The 12,523-nt window shown below is 41.9% G+C and overlaps 1 protein-coding gene across 2 annotated transcripts in view; it reads left to right on the forward strand.

Moving 5' to 3' along the window:
• The window catches only part of LOC139560667 (acid-sensing ion channel 1C), a 198,238-nt gene that overhangs the window by 113,958 nt on the left and 71,757 nt on the right, over positions 1 to 12,523 (forward strand). The window lies entirely within an intron of this gene.

Below are 12,523 nucleotides of genomic sequence, written 5' to 3' on the forward strand. Positions count from 1 at the left end.
ACAAACAGAAGTCAAAGGGTTTGTTTGGGGGACACTCAGTCGGACTCTCTTTACTATAACATTGGGGTCCCACAAGGGTCAATATTAGGCCCCCTTCTGTTTACCATCTACTGTATATAAATGATCACCCACTTGCTTGCCCACAAGTTAACATGCTGACAATGCTAACAATACAGTTCTGTATGTCCCCTCAAAAAATAGACAATTGGCTATTAATAAGTTAACTGAAGCTATGGTACATGTTTCTAAATGGATGACTAATTCTTGCCTGCATTTAAATATACACAATACTGTTTGTATGTACTTCTCTAAGAAATCCATTGATTCTTCCCAACGAGCTGTTCTTGTTCATGGGGAGAATCTGAAAGTTGTGTCTAACTTCAGGTATCTGGTGTCATTTTGGACTCCAACTTGACATTTAAAAAACATGTGAAGAAGATGGTCAATACAGTTAAGTTTGGATTATCCAACTTTAGGTTTCTAAGACCTTTCCTTCCCCTGGAGGCCGACAAACTATATATGCATGCTGTGATCTTCTCACATCTGAGATATTCCCTCACATGCTGGTCATAAGCAGGAGCTACTATTCTGAAACCAATTGAATCACTTTACAAACAAAGACTTAAGATTTTTGATAACAAACCAAACAGTTACCACCATTACATCATTTACAAACATCATTTATTTAGTCTGGATAGTTTAAAGCAGTATGTACTGTAGATGCAAGCCTTGTCTTTAAGATCCTGCATGGTCTGCCCCTCCACCCCTATGCCGGCATATTATGCTCAAGGAAAACACCTTCAGGATAACAAGGGCAGTAACTAGAGGGGACTGCGTTGTCTCTTTTCGACACAGTAACATGGGCCAATCGGTCTTCTCTGTTAGAGCTACAATATATTGGAATACAATGCCCATGGACTTGAGAAGCTGCACTGATTATTGTACTTTTACATTTGAATTGAAAACATGGCTAAAATCTATCCAAACCTGTACACATGAGTTCTGTGGTTCCTCATGTCAGGACCCGGTGCGAGAAACAGTCACTAATAATCGTCAGAACCCAGAAGATGAGGCAGACACAGCAGTACTAGAGATGGTGGTTTAATTAAAGAACAAAATCTTCAGGCAAAGAAACTAAATCCACAATGTCCAAAAATAGAGCCAAAAGGCACAAAATGGAAATCCTCCAAAATACAAAAGAAACTCCACAAAGTGGTAAAAAACAGCAGGGAAAAACAAACCTCAAAAGACTACTCAAATAATACACAAGAACTAAACCAGAGAACCTCTGGAAAATCCAACAAGAGAAATATCTGAATAAAACAAGGCTTGGGCTGGGGCTGGGTGCTAACTTACAAACACTGAGCAAGGAACTGAGGAACACACAGTGTATAAATACTAACAAGGGAATGACCTACAGGTGCAAACAATAATTAGAGCAAGAAAAACAAAAGGTACAAAAAAAGGTGCAATGGGGACATCTAGTGACCAAAACCCGAACAGTCTTGGCCAAAACCTGACACCTCATATGTAAGACGACAGTAATGATAGTGTTGTTGTTGTCGTTAGAATTATATGTTATATTATTGGATGTAATATATTTGTATTTTGTATTGTTTTAGTGAGTAGTTGTATTGTGGTTGTGTAAATGTCCTTAGCTGCCTTGGGACTACGGGTGCAAATGATCTTTTGGCTAAACCCGGCACATTTACATGGATGTTGCATTATTGTAATATTGATGTTGATTAATGTGCATTGTCCCCTATAAATAAATAAAACAAACTCACTTGTCTGTGCTGACATGGGCAGATCGTGAGCTGATAGCGTGTTTGTGAATGTTAACAGAATTATTTGTGGCTCAATAGTTGCACTATGATGGAATACTTTGGTATTTGTATGAGAATACACAGTGTATGTATGAGTAAAGCCGGGGCTGCCGTCAAATCCTTCCAGCCTGTGCATTTAATCAATGTCATCTGTTGCCTGAGTAATGTTTTAGGTGTGTGCATTGCCATTACGAATAAAAAAACATCATACTTATCCCAAATGTCATTCTCCTCTACTTAGTCTAAATCAAGGATAAGACCGCATGAGGTATTTAAACCTTATTAAGGCAACTCTTGAGATTCAGATCAGCCTAGATGGAAGATTGAAGCTCCAGTCGATGATGAATCAATCAGTGTACAATTAAAATGTACTATTTATAGCGCACCTTGTGAGCGTGGGAAAAATCCCCATAATCTTGACTTGAATGGCCTACTACATCTGCAATGTTCCCCATGTTAATAACATTAATATGACAAAATACTCTAAATGTCCTGTTTTTGTATAACAGGACAATTAGTCATAGCACGACTCCTATAGGGGTGTCTCTAATGTTTCTCTCTATTCATCGAGCCAGAATCAAAGCAAGGACAGTTTCCGCTGACCATGTCCCCTTACTAAATTAACATTGCCACCTGCTGCCAGATGCTATTCATTCAGGTTTGGCAACAAAATAATAGCTTTTTGATTCATCTACAGAGAGATGTAGCAATCGGCAGACTAACTCTCTATCCCCATCATCCATGAATTAACTCCACAGGCTTATTCACTGGATAAAATGTCAAGCCAGTAACTCTGCTAATGCTAATGTAAATCCTATTAGTGGAGTCCGGAATTACTGGTTACGTTGATAAAGATGAGCAAAAAAGACTGTATGAATTAAATAATACAAATACTGAGCTATATTGTTAGCTTAAAAAAACTATTTATACTAATACAATTGCTCAGAGAAATATTATTTTTTACAAATATATATTTTTGAAATCAAAAAATGATAAGGGTCAAAATGATTGGATCCTCTGGTTTCAATATTCCAGAATCCTCCCCCTGCGAGAATAACGAGACTGAGCCTTTTTATCAACTGTTTTTATGAGATTGGAGAACACATTGGGAGGGATGTGTTCTTTCAATTCAAACCACATGTTTTCAATGGGGTTGGAGTCCAGAGACTGAGATGACCATTGCAAAATATTGATTTTGTGGTCAATTGATCTGTGCTTGGGGTTATTGTCTTGCTGGACAATTCACCTGTGCCAAGTTTGAGCCTCCTGGCAGAGGCAACCAAGTTTTGGGCTAAAATGTCCAGATACTTGGTAAAGTTAATGATGCCATTGACCTTAACAATGGCCACAGGACCAGTGGAAGCCAAGTAGCCCCATAACATCAAAGATCCACCATCATATTTTACAGTAGGTGTGAGGACCTCTATTTTCGTGTCATATGATCATAGCACCGATTCCAATTCAAGTGCCAATGCTGTTTAGCAAACTCCAGGCAGTACTATTGTCAGAGGAAAATAGAGCTCGTTGACCATGCACACCAATGGTGGGTTTGGCCTTCGAAAGAATAATGCATATGCAGAAAATACCTCATACCTACTGTAAAATATACTGGTGGATCTTTGATGTTATGGGGCTATTTTACTTCCACTGGTCCTGGGGCCCTTGTTAAAGGGATAGTGTGAGATTTTGAGATTTAGTTTGTTTTTCTACTTATCCAGGGAAGATCTCAATTACATACTACTCGCTTCCTTTCTCCTCATCTCCTTCTCAAAACCCATTGGATGAGAAAGACAGAAGTCTCTCCCCTCTGACAATTGAGATTCTCCCCCATTTACCCTAAGCACACATCAAAATCCACAAAGAAATTGATCATTTAGGCTGGGTTTCTGTACAGCACTTTGTGACATCAGCTGATGTAACATTTTGCAATGGCCATCTCAGTCTACGGACTTGAACCCCATTGAAAACCTGTGGTTGGAATTTAGATTTGTTTTTTTTCTCTGAGTAATTGTATTAGTTGCATATAGCTCAGTATTTGTATTGTACTTCTTTTAGTCTTTTTTGCTCATCTTTATCAAGGAATCCAATAATTGCGGACCCCACTGTACGTCTGTAGAAAGAATGGTAATCATTTAGCAAAACCACCCCAAGATTTATGAGTAGTACATATCATACTAATTAGCATAAAACACTGCACTGTAACATGTTTCAATGTTAATATAATATGTACCTGTAGGAGAGTTGGGGTTGGAGTGGGTGACTGAGAATGGCAGGCTACTTACAGCAGAGGAGTGTGTGTGTGTGTCTTACGTCTTGTGTGGAAGACAGAATTGTATTGAGATCCTGTCAGTATGTACTGGGCGGATGTAGAGTGAAGAAGCAGGATAGCTCTGAGGCTCACTAGAGAGCTTGTTAAAGAGGCATCTCTCAGAAGAAGACAGCATTGAAGCCTCACTTCACTGTCTTTCTAAAGGAGGGGTCCAGCAAAACACAGAGATCTGCCCAAATGCACCCAACACAATGAAGGCAGGTGTAAACTAAGGTCAAACAGATGAAACCATATGGCCTCAAGCAACACCAAAAATGTTTTCCTGAACAGAGTAACTACATCCAAAATGATTAGTTGTGTTCCAAACTGTCCTCAGTGAGGTTACAGCACCTGGAATGTGAAAAGAGAGAAAAGCAGTGTAGCAACAAGACTGAGATTTGGAGTGAAACGTCTAATAGTACCTCTTCCTAAATAATATTACTGTAGATTTCCTTTACTGTAATTATTTTCAAATGGTTTTAAAGTACTGTAGTTGTTAGACAAGCCCACAACCCTGATGTAAACAACACCATACTCTAGCTCTAAACCACTGAGCCATTGGAACTACAGTAAGTAATGTAGCTAGCTAAAAGAGTGACTTTTGTAATTGGGAGGGGGAATAAGGGAAATGATCCCATGAGTGGATGTCACAGGATGTAGCTGAGACAATGTTTACTGGGGCTTTTAGATGGAATTTCTCATGCATTTTAACACACCCATTACAGGGTGAAGTGGGCATAATTAGTTAACTCAAGTCTGTGGCTGCAGCCCGATGACAGTTACGCCACACCAAAGGACTGTGTAATTGGAAAAAAACTCCCCTGGACGGTCAGTATAAAAACACTGTTTTAAACACCATTGATTGGAGAAGGTTGATCTTAAAGTAACTGTCCAGTGAACATATTACTTTTAAAAGTTAAGGTCTTTACTCATACACAAATAATGTTTTGGACACACCCTATACTCCAGCAGAGGCTCCTCAGAGGAGGAAGGGGAGAACCATCATTCTCCGTGAATTTCAAAATCCTTTTAGATAAACACATACTAAGTATATTCACGTTGCCAAATAATTGATTAAAATAAACTGTTTTTCAATGAAGGTCTACATTTGCCTCAACAGCACTCTGTAGGGTAGCACCATCGTGTAGCCGGAGGACAGCTGGTTTCCGTCCTCTTCTGGGTACATTGACTACAATACAAAACCTAGGAGGCTCATGGTTCTCACCCCTTCCATAGACTTACACAGTAATTATGACAACTTACGGAGGACGTCCTGCAACCTATCAGAGATCTTGCAGCATGAACTGACATGTTGTCCACCCAATCAAAGGATCAGAGAATGAACGTCCTTATATTTATATGTACATATTCTTATTGATTCCTTTACACTTGTGTGTAAAAGGTAGTTAGGAAATTGTTAGATTACTTGCTAGATATTACTGCATGGTCGGAACTAGAAACACAAGAATTTCGCTACACTAGCATTAACATCTGCTAACCATGTGTATGTGACCAATAACATTTGATTTGGTATGACCAGCCCCCCCCCCCCACACAGCTTAGACTTTTAGAGGTTAAGCGGGATGAAAAGTCACCTTTTATTTTAATATTGCGCTTGATGTCTGTGTAGTAGCTAATTGGTTTCTCCCACTGCCAGGAATTCATTTTGGAGAGGGACCTTTGAAGTAACCCCAGTGAAGCCTTTGTTTGCCTTTTGTATTCTTCTATGGCAGATTTATGAATTCCCCTGTGGCCCCTTAATGAATGACTTCCAGTGCAGATTTAAAGCATTACATCAGCTTGGGGAGGAAATTCTCTCATTACTACAATGTACTAACACACAGGGACAGAGGAAACAAGCTACTGCAGCTCCTAGTAAAGCATATCTACAGTTGAAGTCGGAAGTTTACATACACTTAGGTTGGAGTCATTAAAGTTCGATATTTAAACACTACAAATGTCTTGTTAACGAACTATATTTTTTGCAAGTTGGTTAGGACATCTACTTTATGCATGACACAAGTAATTTTTCCAACAATTGTTTACAGACAGATTATTTCACTTATAATTCACGGAATAACAATTCCAGTGGTCAGAAGTTTACATACACTAAGTTGACACTGCTTTTAAACAGTTTAGAAAATTCCAGAAAAGGATGTCATGGCTTTAGAAGCTTCTGATAGGCTAATTGACATAATTTTAGTAAGTTGGATGTGTACCTGTGGATGTATTTCAAGGCCTACCTTCAAACTCAGTGCCTCTTTGCTTGACATCATGGGAAAATCAAAAGAAACCAGCCAAGTCCTCAGAAAAAAGATTGTAGACCTCCACAAGTCTGGTTCATCCTTGGGAGCAATTTCCAAATGCCTGAAGGTACCACGTTCATCTGTACAAACAATAGTACGCAAGTATAAACACCATGGAACCAGGCAGCCGTCATACCGCTCAGGAAGGAGACGCGTTCTGTCTCCTAGAGATTAATGTACCTTGTGAAGATGCTGGAGGAAACAGGTACAAAATAATATATATCCACAGTAAAACGAGTCCTATATCGACATAACCTGAAAGGCCGCTCAGCAAGGAAGAAGCCGCTGCTCCAAAACCGCCATAAAAAAGCGAGACTACGGTTTGCAACTGCACATGGGGACAAAGATTGTACTTTTTGGAGAAATGTCCTCTGGTGTGATGAAACAAAAATAGAACTGTTTGACCATATTGACCATCGTTATGTTTGGCGAAAAAAAGGGGGATGCTTGCAAACTAAAGAACAGCATCATGTTGTGGGGGTGCTTTGCTGCAGGAGGGACTGGTGCACTTCACAAAATGGATGGCATCATGAGAAGGGAAATTATGTGGATATATTGAAGCAACATCTCAAGACATCAATCAGGAAGTTTAAGCTTGGTCGCAAATGGGTCTTCCAAATGGACAATGACCCCAAGCATACTTCCAAAGTTGTGGCAAAATGGAGTGGCCATCACAAAGCCCTGACCTCAATCCTATAGAAAATTTGTGGGCAGAACTGAAAAAGCGTGTACGAGCAAGGAGGCCTACGAACCTGACTCAGTTACACCAGCTCTGTCAGGAGGAATGGGCCAAAATTCACCCAACTTATTGTGGGAAGCTTGTGGGATGCTCCCCGAAACGTTTGACCCAAGTTAATTTAAAGGCAATGCTACCAAATACTAATTGAGTGTAGTAAACTTCTGACCCACTGGGAATGTGATGAAAGAAATAAAAGCTGAAATAAATCATTCTCTCTACTATTATTCTGACATTTCACATTCTTAAAGTAAAGTGGTGATCCTAACTGACCTAAAACAGGGAATTTTTACTCCGATTCAATGTCAGGAATTGTGAAAAACTGAGTTTGAATGTATTTGGCTAAGGTGTATGTAAACTTCTGACTTCAACTGTACATGTGCAGCAATAGTAATCATTTTACTTGTATTTGGGTTGACGTTTGGGTTGTAGTGCTGTTTAAACTAACACTATTCAAAGGCCACACGGAAACTTGGAATAACCTATACATGGTTGGTATGATGAGAATTTGTAGAAGGCTTCCATCTATATTTTGAAATGGCGAATGTTGATTCCGGGAAGCTGCAATCAAGGAAAAGGGAACAAACTACTTTATCTGTTAGTTAACTTCAAAGAACTCCATAGGATATCAACAGTGACAAAGGTTGGCTGCTATTTAAGTGATAGTTTGATTTTCAAATCCTTGTATTGGTGCGTGGCAAGCGACTTTTATGGAGAGACCGCCCAGAGTTTTCCATTCCATTGAGAAAGTAAATGATAGCTGCGTACTAAGTCCTGCAACCCCCAGCACATGACACAATCAACAGCACAAAACCAAAGATAGATATTTTTAAAGAAATGTATCTTGTGTCATCGTGTTGACTATAAACTTTTATACCACCACCAATCGGAGATAAAATGGATGTGTAATTCTATGTGATCAAAACATCAGTAATGTAATGTAATGTAGTAACACATACTGTCCACATCATTGAAAATAGCGTAATATACACTACCGTTCAAAAGTTTGGCGTCACTTAGAATTGCCCCCCCCCCCATTAAAATAACATCAAATTGATCAGAAATACCGTGTAGACATTGTTAATGTTGTAAATGACTATTGTATCTGGAAACGGCTGATTTTTTATGGAATATCAAATCAAATCAAATTTTATTAGTCACATACACATGGTTAGCAGATGTTAATGCGAGTGTAGCGAAATGCTTGTGCTTCTAGTTCCGACAATGCAGTAATAACCAACAAGTAATCTAACCTAACAATTCCACAACTACTACCTTACACACACACACAAGTGTAAAGGGATAAAGAATATGTACATAAAGATATATGAATGAGTGGTGGTACAGAACGGCATGGCAGATGCAGTAGATGGTATAGAGTACGGTATATACATATGAGATGAGTACTGTAGGGTATGTAAACATAAAGTGGCATAGTTTAAAGTGGCTAGTGGTACATGTATTACATAAAGATGGCAAGATGCAGTAGATGATATAGAGTACAGTATATACATATGAGATGGGTAATGTAGGGTATGTAAACATTATATTAAGTGGCATTGTTTAAAGTGGCTAGTGGTACATTTTTACATAATTTCCATCAATTCCCATTTTTAAAGTGGCTGGAGTTGAGTCAGTATGTTGGCAGCGGCCGCTAAATGTTAGTGGTGGCTGTTTAACAGTCTGATGGCCTTGAGATAGAAGCTGTTTTTCAGTCTCTCGGTCCCTGCTTTGATGCACCTGTACTGACCTCGCCTTCTGGATGATAGCGGGGTGAACAGGCAGTGGCTTGGGTGGTTGTTGTCCTTGATGATCTTTATGGCCTTCCTGTGACATCGGGTGGTGTAGGTGTCCTGGAGGGCAGGTAGTTTGCCCCCGGTGATGCGTTCTGCAGACCTCACTACCCTCTGGAGAGCCTTACGGTTGTGGGCGGAGCAGTTGCCGTACCAGGCGGTGATACAGCCCGACAGGATGCTCTCGATTGTGCATCTGTAGAAGTTTGTGAGTGCTTTTGGTGACAAGCCGAATTTCTTTAGCCTCCTGAGGTTGAAGAGGCGCTGCTGCGCCTTCTTCACAACGCTGTCTGTGTGGGTGGACCAATTCAGTTTGTCCGTGATGTGTACACCGAGGAACTTAAAACTTTCCACCTTCTCCACTACTGACCCGTCGATGTGGATAGGGGGGTGCTCCCTCTGCTGTTTCCTGAAGTCCACAATTCTCCTTTGTTTTGTTGACGTTGAGTGTGAGGTTATTTTCCTGACACCACACTCCGAGGGCCCTCACCTCCTCCCTGTAGGCCGTCTCGTCGTTGTTGGTAATCAAGCCTACCACTGTAGTGTCATCCGCAAACTTGATGATTGAGTTGGAGGCGTGCATGGCCACGCAGTCGTGGGTGAACAGGGAGTACAGGAGAGGGCTCAGAACGCACCCTTGTGGGGCCCCAGTGTTGAGGATCAGCGGGGTGGAGATGTTGTTACCTACCCTCACCACCTGGGGGCGGCCCGTCAGGAAGTCCAGGACCCAGTTGCACAGGGCGGGGTCGAGACCCAGGGTCTCGAGCTTGATGACGAGTTTGGAGGGTACTATGGTGTTGAATGCTGAGCTGTAATCGATGAACAGCATTCTCACATGGGTATTCCTCTTGTCCAGATGGGTTAGGGCAGTGTGCAGTGTGGTTGCGATTGCGTCGTCTGTGGACCTATTGGGTCGGTAAGCAAATTGGAGTGGGTCTAGGGTGTCCGGTAGGGTGGAGGTGATATGGTCCTTGACTAGTCTCTCAAAGCACTTCATGATGACGGAAGTGAGTGCTACGGGGCGGTAGTCGTTTAGCTCAGTTACCTTAGCTTTCTTGGGAACAGGAACAATGGTGGCCCTCTTGAAGCATGTGGGAACAGCAGACTGGGATAAGGATTGATTGAATATGTCCGTAAACACACCAGCCAGCTGGTCTGCGCATGCTCTGAGGACGCGGCTGGGAATGCCGTCTGGGCCTGCAGCCTTGCGAGGGTTAACACGTTTAAATGTTTTACTCACCTCGGCTGCAGTGAAGGAGAGCCCGCAGGTTTTGGTAGGGGGCCGTGTCAGTGGCACTGTATTGTCCTCAAAGCGGGCAAAAAAGTTGTTTAGCCTGTCTGGGAGCAAGACATCCTGGTCCGCGACGGGGCTGGTTTTCTTTTTGTAATCCGTGATTGACTGTAGACCCTGCCACATACCTCTTGTGTCTGAGCTGTTGAATTGCGACTCGATTTTGTCTCTGTACTGGGACTTAGCCTGTTTGATTGCCTTGCGGAGAGAATAGCTACACTGTTTGTATTCGGTCATGCTTCCGGTCACCTTGCCCTGGTTAAAAGCAGTGGTTCGCGCTTTCAGTTTCACGCGAATGCTGCCGTCAATCCACGGTTTCTGGTTTGGGAATGTTTTAATCGTTGCTGTGGGTACGACATCGTCAATGCACTTCCTAATGAACTCGCTCACCGAATCAGCATATTCGTCAATATTGTTGTTGGACGCGATGCGGAACATATTCCAATCCGCGTGATCGAAGCAGTCTTGAAGCGTGGATTCAGATTGGTCGGACCAGTGTTGAACAGACCTGAGCGCGGGAGCTTGTTGTTTGAGTTTCTGTTTGTAGGCTGGAATCAACAAAATGGAGTCGTGGTCAGCTTTTCCGAAAGGGGGGCGGGGGAGGGCCTTATATGCGTTGCGGAAATTAGTATAACAATGATCTAGGGTTTTTCCAGCCCTGGTAGCACAATCGATATGCTGATAGAATTTAGGGAGTTTTGTTTTTAGATTAGCCTTGTTAAAATCCCCAGCTACGATGAATGCAGCCTCAGGGTGTGTGGTTTCCAGTTTACAAAGAGTCAGATAAAGTTCGTTCAGGGCCATCGATGTGTCTGCTTGGGGGGGAATATATACGGCTGTGATTATGATTGAAGAGAATTCCCTTGGTAGATAATGCGGTCGACATTTGATTGTGAGGAGTTCTAGATCAGGTGAACAGAATGACTTGAGTTCCTGTGTGTTGTTATGATGATCACACCACTTCTCGTTAATCATAAGGCATACCCCCCCGCCCCTCTTCTTACCGGAAAGATGTTTGTTTCTGTCGGCGCGATGCATGAAGAAACCAGCTGGCTGCACCGACTCCGTTAGCGTCCCTTGAGTTAGCCATGTTTCCGTGAAGCAGAGCACGTTGCAATCCCTGATGTCTCTCTGGAATGCTACCCGTGCTCGGATTTCATCAACCTTATTGTCAAGAGACTGGACATTGGCGAGTAGTATGCTAGGGAGTGGAGCGCGATGTGCCCGTCTCCGAAGCCTGACCACGAGACCGCCTCGTTTGCCCCTTTTTCGGCGTCGCACAGGGTCGCCGGCTGGGATCAGATCCATTGTATTGGGTGGAAGGCAAAACACTGGATCCGTTTCGGGAAAGTCATATTCCTGGTAGGAACGATGATGAGTTGACGTTAATCGTATATTCAGTAGTTCCTCCCGACTGTATGTAATGAAACCTAAGATTACCTGGGGTACCGATGTAAGAAATAACACATAAAAGAACAAAATACTGCATATTTTCCAAGGAACGCGAAGCGAGGCGGCCATCTCTTTTCGGCGCCGGAAGTTCTACATAGGGGTACAGAGGCCCATTATCAGCAACCATCACTCCTGTGTTCAATGGCACGTTGTGTTAGCTAATCCAATTTATCATTTTAAAAAAGCTAATTGATCATTAGAAAACACTTTTGCAATTATGTTAGCACAGCTGAAAACTGTTGTTCTGATTAAAGAAGCTATAAAACTGGCCTTCTTTAGACTAGTTGAGTATCTGGAGCACCAGCATTGGTGGCCAGAAACAAATAACTTTCTTCTGAAACTCGTCAGTCTATTCTTGTTCAGAGAAATCAAGGCTATTCCATGCGAGAAATTGCCAAGAAACTGAAGATCTCGTACAACGCTGTGTACTACTCCCTTCACAGAACAGTGCAAACTGGCTCTAACTAGAATAGAAAGAGGATTGAGAGGCACCGGTGCACAACTGAGCAAGAGGACAAGTACATTAGTGTCTAGTTTGAGAAACAGATGCCTCAACTGGCAGCTTCATTAAATAGTACCCGCAAAACACCAGTCTCAACTCAGTGAAGAGGAGACTCCGGGATGCTGGCCTTCTAGGCAGAGTTGCAAAGAAAAAGCCATATCTCAGACTGGCCAATAAAAAGAAAAGATTAAGATGGACAAAAGAACACACATTGGACAGAGGAACTTTTCTGTTGTGTCCATACCATACATGCCCTTCAAAGTCAACAGTTTCTTGCCAACGCAAATGTTTCATTTATTGAGATAACGT

The sequence above is a fragment of the Salvelinus alpinus genome, chromosome 30 (assembly GCF_045679555.1).
Source record: "Salvelinus alpinus chromosome 30, SLU_Salpinus.1, whole genome shotgun sequence".
NCBI lineage: Eukaryota > Metazoa > Chordata > Actinopteri > Salmoniformes > Salmonidae > Salvelinus > Salvelinus alpinus.